We start from the raw sequence: 12,577 nt of genomic DNA on the forward strand, positions 1-12,577 counted from the left end.
AAACAAACCAAAAACCAAAAACCAAACAAAACAAAAAAAACACCTCCTTTTTCTGTTGAGCTTTTTCTATTTTAGAAATTTTTAGGTAAGTCCAAAACACTTTAAGCAGAATCATCTTAGGAAAAGGCAGTGTATTGAATTAAATATATTGCCAATAATTCTAATCAAAAGTGGCAATTTTTGCATGTTATTTTTCTTAAGGTAAGTTTTGACCATTCATGGTCTCATAATTGCAAGAAATATGTATCCCAGTATAGTTCCCTTTGGGAATTATGTTAGCCAAATAAAATCATGAGAACTATAATAATGTAGAGAGATTAGTAATGACGTAAAATTACTTAGAATTAATTTACCTGGAAAAATAGCATTAATAAAACTGTAAGGGTTGGTGCACACTATCTAGTTTGTCTGTAATTTCTTTTTTCCAGAGATGTTCTATAGTGCTGTCATATTTTCTTAAAGGTCTCTTTATAAGTAAAATCTAATTTATAGAAAATAATGCGTACCATTATGTCGCAACTATGATGTTATATGAAACATTTGTCGCTGGGAATTTATTTGATAGTTTCTTTTTCCTACATTTATTGTGATTTAGATCTTTTAAAAATGCTACCTTACTTTTCTTCCAAATGCATTTGTGATCCCTACATAGGTATGATAGTACATCTCACAACAAGATTGCTTACAGGTTTGTTCAATACCATCATTTTCATATCAATGAAAGCTGAAATTTCTTGAAATTAGCTATTTATTCCTAAAATATGAACATTTTATCGTTAAGTCTTATAAATACCTACATATTCCTTATAGAGACATGGTTTAGTATATAGGAAATTTTTAAATTAATTGTTTGGGAATACCTAACAACAGAGGATGAAGAAATGAGAACAAGAACACGAAGAATTTCCTCCTTCTCGCTGGTGAATGGTAAACTCATGTCCATATTTGTAGTAGATTGCATTTTTCAGAGATGGCCACATATCCTTTCTCTTATGCTGTTCTTACAGAGTGACTGACACTCTTCCACCCAGGAGGTGGGATCTGTACTCCCTCCTGTAGAACCTGTGTTGGGATGGGGTCTGCTTGACTCCATGGGATATGGTGGAAGCAAATTCTATGTAATTTTAATGCTAGGTCTTAAGAATGTTACAGGTTCTGTCTGGCTATCTCTCTGTCAGGCTGCGTGACTGTAGAACCCAGTTGCTGTGATGTGGGGAAGCCTGGACCAGCCCATCTGGAGAGACTGCGTGGACAGGCACCGTGGAAAGGAAATGAGACCCTAGATGACAGCCAGTGTCAATCACCAGATTTGTGAGTCAATTACTCTTCAAAAGATTCCAGGCCCCAGTCTCTGGGAGTTCACCAACATTGTGGAATAGAGACAAGCTATCACTGCTGTGCCCTGTCTGAAATCCTGACCACAGAATCAATGGCTGTTTTGTGCCAGTAAGTTTTAGAGTAATATACTATAGAGCATTGGATAATTGGAATAATATTTAATATTTTTAAAGAAGTGGGTATATCTTGGAATAAGATACATAAGAGATCAGAGTTTTTTTTTTGTTTTTTTTTTTTACTGTTCATGAGACTTGGCCATAAAATTAATTTATGTCTATGTATAAGGCTTTGTCTCACTAAATAAACCATTTAATTCAATGTTATTAAGTTAACGATTGTTCTAAATTGGTCTTAGTAGTAGAGTTACCAATGGGAAATCAGATCCAACATCTTGGGGTTAGAACCACCAAGAGTTTGCCCATCCCTGATCACATGAGCTGGTCAGTGGGACCACAGTTAAAGGTCTTAGCCCTTGTCATAGGTTATAGCTGTTTGGTTGGCACATCCTCCCTATTTCAGTGTTTTACTGAGATCACCAATCCCCGCCGATTTGATTGGTAGGAATGAGTGGTAGTAAAGTCAAAGTCCAGGAGTCCAAAATCATGACTTTCCTGGGAGAGAATGGCTACTCTGTGAAAGAAAATTCCCTGTAGCCAGAAAGAGGGAAGAAGGAAATGGGGAGTTGATCCTGCTTTCTTCTTTCAGTGGGTAGACTTATTTTGTTCTTAATGTACCTCGAGTGGGAAAGTAAAAATATGCACAAACTAGTTCAAAATCTGTCTTTCACAACGAGCATAGTGGAAAAAACATGAATTTTTGAAGCCACAGAGAAACAATCTTTCTTTTCATGTTAATAGTTTTGTGACTTAGGGCCATTTATTTCCCATATCTGAAAGTGCATATTTATTTAATGTGGTTAGTAAACCCATCATACAGAGGTAGATGTTGCTGAATAATAAATGAGATTGTAAATGTAAAATGTCTAGCACAGTACAAAACTGAAATATATATATATGTGTGTGTATATATATATATATATATATATATATATATATATATATATATAAAAGATTGAATGAAATAGAAATAGCTGCAAATGGTAACCAAGGTGCACACATTCTCTCTTCTCTTTGCATCTTCCCCTTTCTCTGGGAGATTTCAACTAGTCCCTTATCTTCAGGTATCATCTATGTGGTAAATTTATACCTGCATCCCAGAATTACCAGACAAAAAAGAGAGTATGCTGGAAACAAGGATGGTATAGCTTAGCTGAACAGGCAAAGGGGTCAAGAGAAAGAGAAACTTGGACATAAAAATGATAGAGGACTCCGATGTCTTGCGAATGGAGCTTTGGAAAGACAAAATTCTGGACATGAAAAAGAGGGTGTTGTAAGTTAACGGAGCAGGAGTTTTAAAGCGCACAGGTTTGTGTTAGAAAAGAGAAGCATTATGTTAGGGTAGGAAGAGGAAACAGAGCACCATAAATAGGAGAATGCAAGGGGGAAAGTTCTCCGCGAGGGGAATCGGCGCTGAAGTAAAACAGATGTGAAGCCCGATGAATTTAGTACTGTGATCACCTGGAGACTGGCGAGCATTCATGACTCGCAGTGCTCAGCCAAGGACTGTGGGCTTTGGATGATTCTGTAGTATAGGTTATTGTTCCTTTTCACTCGGTTCGTAGTGGTGGGTGCTCACAGCAGCAGGCAGCAGGCAGAGTCTGGCCGTAGAGCTTTGTGGCTTGGCACACAGAGTTCAGGTGCTATTATGCAGAAGCTGTGTTGTGTGCCACATGTGGACGAGTGGCAGAGTACAGTGGTCTTACTTGAGAATCATAACAATTTAGCACAGTATTTAGCTTGAATGTGTAGTTTGTTTTGCAGACAGAATAAACACAATTGTCCTTTACGGTTTGATTTCTGGGTAGAACTGAAGCACAGCCATGGAAGATGGCAGAATTTGACATCACACTCAGTAACATGAGTTGCTTCATCTTCCTATTATAGAGAGTTAACGCGGAAAAGGGAGCTAATGACAGCTGCAGTTTGAAAACTGGGTGGATTACATCGCTGGTCATACCTAGTAACAGTTGGTGGTGAGGTGGGAGAAAAAGAGGTGGGGAAGGACACAAGAATGACATTGAAGTGGAGCTTTAGATCTTACAGGAGAGCGTGAGTCAAGAACTTTAAAAATATTGTCACTTTTAAAAAAAATCTTAGGCTGGTATGGAGCAGAAATATGGATAACATCAACAAATATTTGAGCTTCCAGTTTATTCTTAGGATTTTACAACCCATCTTATAGTTTCTGTTTATGTTTTTTTTCCTTTTCTGTAATCCTTCTTTTTCCATTAATCTGTGTCTACAATAGAAGATAAAACATTTTCCTTTTGCAGTGAATGTTAGTTTTCTTTTTATTAAAAGCTTTCTTGAAATTCTCCCATTCTAATTATGTACCCAATTTGCATTTTAATCTGTTTCCTTTAAATTATTCATAGCTAACATTTTAGGTTTTAAATTATTCTCAAAAAATTCCTACATTGTGTGTGTGTGTGTGTTTTGTACAGCAGTAATTTCTCAACTCTGGCTATATATTGGGGGGGAATATCTGTGAGCGGTATTTAACCCCATCCTCAGATATATGATTTATTTGGGAGATCTAATTTCTGACAGTTTTTAAAGCTCCACTGAGTGGCTTTAATATCGTTTTAATGTACAGACAGTGATGAGAATCATAGAATTAGACTATTTTCATTTCTGAGAGTTTTTACAGGCCCCTTAAGTGATTTTCATATGGCTTTAATGTACAGATAGGGATAAAAATCATTCAATTAGAATATTTAAATTAGAATACTTGATTAAAAATTAGACATTATCATGATTTACTGCTCCCTCTTTCACTACAATTTTTATACAAATGAAAATTCCTACACTGGGATTTGGTCAGCACTGCTGCAAGTTTCACTGCAGGAGATGCCAAGAGGATGCCAACATCTGGTCATGCTTGTCTACAACTCAGCATTTCATACATAAACCACTTAGCAACAACATGTCAATATGGCCTCTGGCATTTTGAAAATTCTTTTCTGCATTAGTCAATTCATCCGTGTATTTTGAGTGATAAGTCATAAGCAGCTTCTTCACGATCTCTTTCATCAGGTTCTTTTCTCAAAAAGAATTCCTGGGAGTGAAATGAATCTCATGCACTTGGGCACCTGGTAGGGCTGATGAAAATCCTGGTTGTTTTGTTTATATGTAGTTATTGAAATGGTCTTTGTATATAAGCAGTCACAGGTGGCCACATTTATTCTGTTTAAACATCTGGAGAGGTTGCTAGGAAAATCTCAGTTATAATGATTTATTTCTGGATTTATTTTATATACCATCTGCTGATTGATAACATTAATAGAATTTTTCCTTATAGTGTTGTTTCAGAAAAATTAAATCTGTTTACTCTTCCCAGCAAAGGCAATCCTGAAAAATCGAATGTTGTTGCTTTTGATTGTTTGTTTAAAAAAGTTACAATATATGTTCATTCATTCAAGGTTATAATTCCTGGTTGTTTTGTTACTGCTTCATTTCTCCCTTTAATGATTCCTTGCTTAAATTACTTATTCATTCAATACTCACTCTACAGACAGAGCCGCGCAAGGTGCTATGAAGCATTTCTCTGATAGCTCAAAGACATCAGATCTGTTCTGCCAGTACAACGTTTGCAGATGCCACCCCAACCCTCCCAGACTGACAAACTGCCAGGTGCAGGTTCATTTACTATAGAAAGATGGCGTTTGTGTTCATGACAAGCTGGTATGCCTTGAGTTGATGTCTAGACACTAAAGTTGTGGTTAGTTATTGAGATATAGTTGATACCCAAGGGAAGTTGTGTGGAGGAAACTGTACAAACTTTGTAGTCAGATAAATATGGGAGAATTCTGTTGCTGGCTTTAATATGCTGAATGGCAGTCGATGTGGCATTAATTCTACCTAAACCTACAGGTAGAGTTGTTTTGAGGATTAGATCTAGTAGTTGATTGAAATTTCCCAGTATAATGCTCAAAAATATCAAATGGTGTTAGTAATATCTCTTGGTGTGATTATTGGCATTAAATATTAAAGGATAATCTAGGTACTTTTTTCCTTTGGATGTTTCTGTCCACAGTAAATATCCAGTCCTCTGTCTTGGTGAACTGAACTGGACATTTGTTTTGTTTCTTCCTTCACCGTAGACAGAGTAGTGTAAGCTTGCACTCCAATCCCTGTTCTCCTCTCTCCAGGTTCAACATTGATCGCATCTCCTTGATTTTCAGATTTTGACTCTAGATTTGGGAGAGAGAAGGAGAAGAGTCACCTCATATCTACTACTATTACTGAACTTTTTTTTTTTTTCTTCATTTCAACTACATTTAGATCTTCTATCCAAATCGTGTTCCTCTGTGGCTCCAAATCTATCCTTCAATTTGCTCTTAACTCACTAAATATGAAGATGACTTAGGTCATATTTCCCCTTTCTGAGTAAAGAGGTGCCACGGAGTTATCCACTCCGTAGTTGGTAGGACTGCTGCAGACCACAAACAGTGGAAAAAGCACGGGAACCACAAGGAGATTGGTCCTGAAAAGCATCCATCAAATAAGTAAGTGAATTAAGTGAAAGAAAGACCGGTTCTCGGTTTAAGGTTTTGTCCTGATCTCTGCTCAGAGGGGTGAGATATATTGTTTGGCAACAATGTAATTGAAATCCTCTTTTTGGGGAAATAAAAACTGTTTGGGGAGAAAAAAATAGAATAGTTTATCGGAGCTTGACTCATAATCTACTCAATACTGGACTAGTTTTACAAGTTTCTGTGGTGACTCCTCTACAGTCAGGATTTGGAGGCTGTCGGATCCTTACTGACACCTTATCTCAAAGTATTCTACCTTCAGTGTAGTAGTCTTGAAGAAATTTCCCCAGTATAAAGGCTTACTTTTTTTTTTTTTTTTTTTAATTATTTATTTATTTATTTATTTTTGACTGTGTTGGGTCTTCGTTTCCGTGCGAGGGCTTTCTCCAGTTGCGGCAAGCGGGGGCCACTCTTCATCGCGGTGCGCGGGCCTCTCACTGTCGCGGCCTCTCCCGTTGCGGAGCACAGGCTCCAGACGCGCAGGCTCAGTAGTTGTGGCTCACGGGCCCAGCCGCTCCGCGGCATGCGGGATCTTCCCAGACCAGGGCTCGAACCCGTGTCCCCTGCATTGGCAGGCAGATTCTTAACCGCTGCGCCACCAGGGAAGCCCCAAAGGCTTACTTTTAATGTGAAAAGCCTCTGCAATAAACAGTGACTATATGGAAAGAGAAGCTAGGAGGTACTTTCTTTAGGTTTGAGTTTTAACTATTGCTTAAATAACCAAGAATTCAGGAACAATGCTAGACATGTAAAGATAAAATTTTAAATGTATGGGCCCTGTTCTCATGAGCTTAACAAATTAATAGACATTAAACACAAAAATAAACATAAAATATAAATATAATTTTTAAAGTCATAGTAAACTGGTATTAAATAAAAGGAAAGGTGTTATTAAATAATCACAAATGGCTAAAGCTAAGCTAGGAAGCTATTTATGGAATGCTTTCCTTAGGAAATGACATTTATGACAATTTCTGAAAGATCTGGTAATTTAGTAGTTGTGAGAGTACAGGGACTTGTTTAAGCTAATCTGGATCTTGGTGATGGGCTTTTTTTTTTTTTTACTGTGAAAAATCACGTTTTAGAAGAATAATACTGTTTTCCGGATTTGTTGAGATACAACTTGAATTAGGAAATTCATCAGTTTAAAGGGTACCTTTTGATGAATTTTGGTCATTATATAGTCATGTGAACACTGCCATAATAAAATATAGAACAATATCATCACCTTTAAAAGACTCCTCATGCCTATTTTCAGTTGTTCCCTTCTTTTAACAAATGGATCCAGAACCGTAATCTTTCTGTTACTACAGAAATTTTGTTTCCTAGCCTTTCATATAAAGGTAATTAAAAATAACACGGCCTTTCATTTCTTCTTTAACTTAGCCTAAGGTTTTGAGATTCTTACATGTTGTTACGTTTGTTATTTGATTCATTTTATTAATTAGTATTGCATAGTAGGATAAAATCATATCCATTGTCAGTGGTGTTCTCAACCAAGTGGTCATTTTCATTATTATCTAGGAATATATCAATCCAACAAAAGATACCAAGTAGCTGAATGAGATTAAATTTCTTAGGCTCCTGTTTGGAAAGATTGCTATTCAGAAAGCATGCCAATCAGGCAGACCCATTAAGGGAAGGAAGAAAACATGCCAAGGAATGATCAGTGAAGAGTCTGGAATATTCCAATGAGGATTATATAACGCTTCACCACTGTCATCCTGATAATGACCCAGGAAGTGGCAAGAGGAGATAATGTTTTTCTGGAGACAACTACATTTAGTGACTAAACTGTCTTTCTGAGGAGTGTGTACCAGGAGGAGGGGAGGGAGGTATGTCAGGAATATTTTGAGTTAATTTTTGAGCAAGCTGTTCCAATGCTCAACAATATCAGATGACTGGACTATAGATAGCATGGAAAGTACATGGAATCCATTGATCATGAGTCCATTTTTGAGTGGTTTCTGCAATTAAAAAATGCACCATTGTCAGACTACAAATGGTCTGAAAAGCCAAAAACATAACACAGATTAGCTTTCAGGACCACAGTAGTGGGACCACAGTCAGTTTTCTGTGTTAGAGCAACAATAGCATAACCCAAAATGTATTGACAGCAGTGAGGCGCCACTAGTGGGGGTCAAAGGTCTGAGGTAGTCAGATTGCTGGTAGTGGTAGCAGGCAGGGAGAGGGCAAGGGGGCCATGCGGTATAGTCTCCTTCACCTAAAGACAAGTAAGTCAGGTTTTGACAGGAACAACAGTCTGGAGTGCAGTGGTAGCCTCTGCAACAGAGATAGAGTCTTTACTTTGTACATAGAATTTTGACTGGTAGATGGCGTTGTTATATCAGATATGATGATGGATCTAGGGAGCGACAGTGGTGATCTAGTTCTCTCATCAGAGAATTGCCCTTATTCTGAGCATCTATATCAGTGACCCAAACAGTTTGATCAGCAGCAATGATTTGTTTCCATAGTCCAGAGCCTTTAATCTGCCAGTCTGTAGTTTTCAAAGTGGCTGTCCCAATAGCTAGGTCATCGGCAACAGTCCAAGGGTCAGTAAAAATGTAACGAGGTTTATCAAGGGGAGTATTGGTCAAAACCAATTGAGAATGGCCTTGATTTCTGCCCACTTACTGTAACAATCATTGTCTATTTTCAGTTCTGGTTTGCTGCCACTCAAGTTGACTAGCCATAGCAGCCCAGTGGACACCACTGTTTTCCAGGTTAGCTGAACCATGAGTAAACCAGATCCAGCTATTTAGGGAATCCTGTGAGTCAAGGGCCCCAGTGAGCCAGCAGTGTTCCTTCAGATAGCTGAGTGGAAATGAAATTTCTTTCCGAAAGACAGATTTAACATTTTTATCTAAACCCTAGATGCTGTGAGATACCTGTCAGCTCTGTTCTTTTCATGTTTTTTTTCTTTAATAAGGTAAAATTGATATATAACATTATATGAATTTCAGGTATACAACATTATAAATCAATATTCGTATACACTACAAAGTGATCACCGTTATCAGCTCTCATCTTAAAGGTACTATTTTCATTTGATTAGTGAGGGTTTTGGGGCACTTCCAATCTTGTTAGTTGTTGAGTCTGAGTTGACCCACTCCCAAAATGGGAAGGTCAGGAGCGAGAATCACATGGTTTCCATGGGTGAGACATTAAGTTTTAGTTGGAGTTCATTATCAATCTGCTGTTCAAATGGGTTTTCCTGGTATCTGTAACAGAGACGTGATGAGTACAATACCCCAAGGGGCTCTTCTGGGTAAAGCTGCCTCTCTTTCCCAGAGAGGATGTTTGTTTCCAAACGTTAAATCATCGATCACAGAGACTTTTAGCTCAAAGGAATATTAAAATTCTGTGGACCCCAAAGTACTAACACTTCTCTACCTGCAGCTCCTTCCAATCTGTAGACTCCCCCCACCCCCAGTATTTATGGGACAGTGATATATAAGCATATAACAAATATATCCCAACTATACATTTAGATGTGAAATCTACAGCAGTGCATTGAATTGGCCCCAAAGGCCTTACCGACTAGGTCATGTTAGCATCCTTTTCCTAATATGAACTTTGCCCAAACCCATCAGTTTATGGTCATTAGGAAAGTAAAAAAAAAAGACCTCAGGACTAAAACTTTTGAGAATGGACCCTAAGAAACCTTGTAGTTGCTATTGAAGTCCCTTGAAATGCTCTTTCTTAGGGTGTTCCTTCTTGGAATGTTCCCTCTCAAAGCTTAGCTGCCATGCTCTAGAAACCCAAACCACATGAAGAAATTGTATAGAGGTGTTCCTTTTGAAATCTCCAGCTGAACCCCTAGCCGATTTCCAGCATCAACTGCCAGCCATGCCTGTGAGAGTGGAACAATTTGGAAGACTTTGTTATTTGAAACAACTGATATTTTCTTATACTTAAATTCAGGAAATTATATTAGAAAATTACTTTTTAAAATAAAATGACTAATTTTCACATAAAATATTTAAATAGGTTAAATATAAGCAAGTCTTAGAGAAAGAATTCTAAGAATTCTAAGAGAAAGAATTCTAAGGGAAAGAATTCTAAGAATTCTAAGTTTTGCAAATTGCTATTTTTAAAAACAGCACTCTTTTTTAACTCTAAGGGAACATTGAAATGTTAAAAGAATCCACACCATGCACATTATAATATACTAAATATATATACTAAATCTACAGATATACTAAATCTACACTAAATATACTAAATCTACAGATAACTTGGAATTTTAGTTGTTTCTTCTGGTCCTTATCACCATGTTAGTTTTCTTTCTTAACTTGTATGGGAAAAAGGGAGAACTTTGATAATAAAGTCAAAATTGGTAGGGGAAATAGAAAATAAAAAGTAAAGGTAATTATTTTCTAGAATTTTAGAGATAATAGCAATTTTGTCATAGATCTTTCCTATTCTTTGAATATTCATTTCACATGGTTTATAAGACATTTTTTAATACTTAACCATTTTCTCCAATATGAGGTATAAAAAAAATAATTCTCAAGTTCTCATATTTAATATTTGAGGCTCTATATAGAGGGTTTTTAGGCCAAACATTAAAGGCTGATTAATAATGTATGGTACCTGTGAAATTATTTTTCATTCAAAATAAGCAAATTATTTGTAATCTCTCTGCAAATGTTAATAAGTAAGATCTAAACTTACAATGTGCTAATGTTTATTTTTCTACAATTAAAAAATCTGTAAGACTTACTTTACTAGTTTAGTTAAAATTTTCAATTAGGAGTTTAAGTATATAGCTATAATTAACCAGCAGTGCAAAGCATAAATTCGTACAAAGAGCCTGCATTAATATAACAGTTCTATTCAGAACAAAAGTTTATTTCTCTGTCCCTCTTATTTCTTACTGAAGAAAAAGAAAAGAAAGGCACTCTAAACTTAAAGGCTTAAAACAATTCATCATTACCTTTCATGATCCTGTTGGTTGACAGTTTCAGCTGGGGTTTCCTTGCCTCAAGTTCTTTATATGATTGCATCAGATAGCATTGAGGCTGTGGTTATTAAATGACCCAGCCAGGCTAGAATTCCAAGTTGTTTCATTCTCACAGGCATGGCTGGCAGTTGATGCTGGAAATCGGCTAGGGGTTCAGCTGGAGATTTCAAAAGGAATACCTATATATAATTTCTTCATGTTGTTTGGGTTTCTGCAACACGGAAACTAAGTTTTTAGGGGAAACATTCCAAGAAGGAACACCCTAAGAAAGAGCATTTCAAGGGACTTCAATAGCAACTACAAGGTTTCTTAGGGTCCATTCTCAAAAGTTCCAGAATATCACTTCTGTACAGTATAATACGTCAAGAAATTGCTAAGGATAGCCAAAGTTCAAAGGGAATTAACCTCCACATCTTGGGAGGAATAGCAAGGGGTGTTCAGACATCTTGATTTCTTACAACTCCTAGTGCTTTTTCCAACCATGTTTTCAGTACTGATTCTGCTAAGTTTATCTTCTGAGAGCTCAACAGGAGCACATGAAAGGAAGACTTTACAATTCTTGGGTTTATGTTATTTATTAGTTCATTTACATGAGAGAAATGTAAGTGTAGTATTTTCATTATATTCACCATGTGAGGTTCTTCTATGCAGGAAAAGTAATATTTGTTCTGTTTTATTCCAGAATTCAGACAGGAACTAACATATAAATTCCAAAGAAGTAGACTTCATTTAGGTAAAGAAATTATAATAATTAGAGCTTTCCAAAGATGGAACAGACTGTCTCAGGAATTGTCTTTTATTGATATTTATACTCATAGGTATCTAAGTAAAATTTGGGTTACCATCTGTTTATGAGATAATAGAAGTTTGGATTAGATGACTTTATGAATTCATTTCATCCATATTACTCATGACTACAGTAAGGTGATAAATTACAGAAACATCATATATACCATGTGCTTTCATTTAGACTTGTTTTATATAAAGTTAGGCATTTTGAAGCCATTAAAAATGTTTTTCCAATTTTCTTTGATACATTTTGAGACACAGAAATTGTAGTATTCTCTCTGGATAATTTTACATTTAGTTAACAGCAGATAATCTAATTTGAAATTAATGCCAAAAATCAGGTATGTAACAGAAGAGTATCAGTGTTTAAAGTAATTACTTCTTAGAAGTATGTGATTTTGCCTTGGGAATTTTATAAACTCATTTTGCTATTAAAGAAGACTTTTTAGAATGTGAATTTAATAGCTAATGTGATGGAAACTGGGCCCTTAAAAAAATCATAACAGATAAATTAATCACTGGTGTAGATTCACTTATGCTCTTTTAAATTAATAGTTGGAAATATGAAGCTGTAACCAAGTTAGTTATTCAGACAGTTCTAATATGTCAATCAAAAATGGTCCAAAGGGATGACATCAGAGAGAATAGCAGAATAAGGCCCTCACAAAACCCTAACTTCCATAAAAAGAATGAGAACACTGGCCAAAAAAAAAAAAAAGGCAAAATCAACCTTTTCAGAACTCTGTAAATTAACCAAAGGCTTGCAACAATCTAGTGAGCATTTATTCAAGGAAAACAAAAAAAATTTAAAAGTATACTAGCAAATA

General features: G+C 36.2%; 1 long non-coding RNA gene across 1 annotated transcript in view; it reads left to right on the top strand.

The window, feature by feature from the left end:
- Positions 1-12,577, top strand: part of LOC103004096 (uncharacterized) — a 144,471-nt gene that overhangs the window by 33,757 nt on the left and 98,137 nt on the right. Inside the window, exon 2 of the long non-coding RNA XR_450179.2 lies at positions 1,179-1,311. This is a non-coding gene — a long non-coding RNA (uncharacterized LOC103004096). The remainder of the gene's footprint in view (positions 1-1,178; positions 1,312-12,577) is intronic.

This window comes from Balaenoptera acutorostrata, chromosome 5 (genome assembly GCF_949987535.1).
Source record: "Balaenoptera acutorostrata chromosome 5, mBalAcu1.1, whole genome shotgun sequence".
NCBI lineage: Eukaryota > Metazoa > Chordata > Mammalia > Artiodactyla > Balaenopteridae > Balaenoptera > Balaenoptera acutorostrata.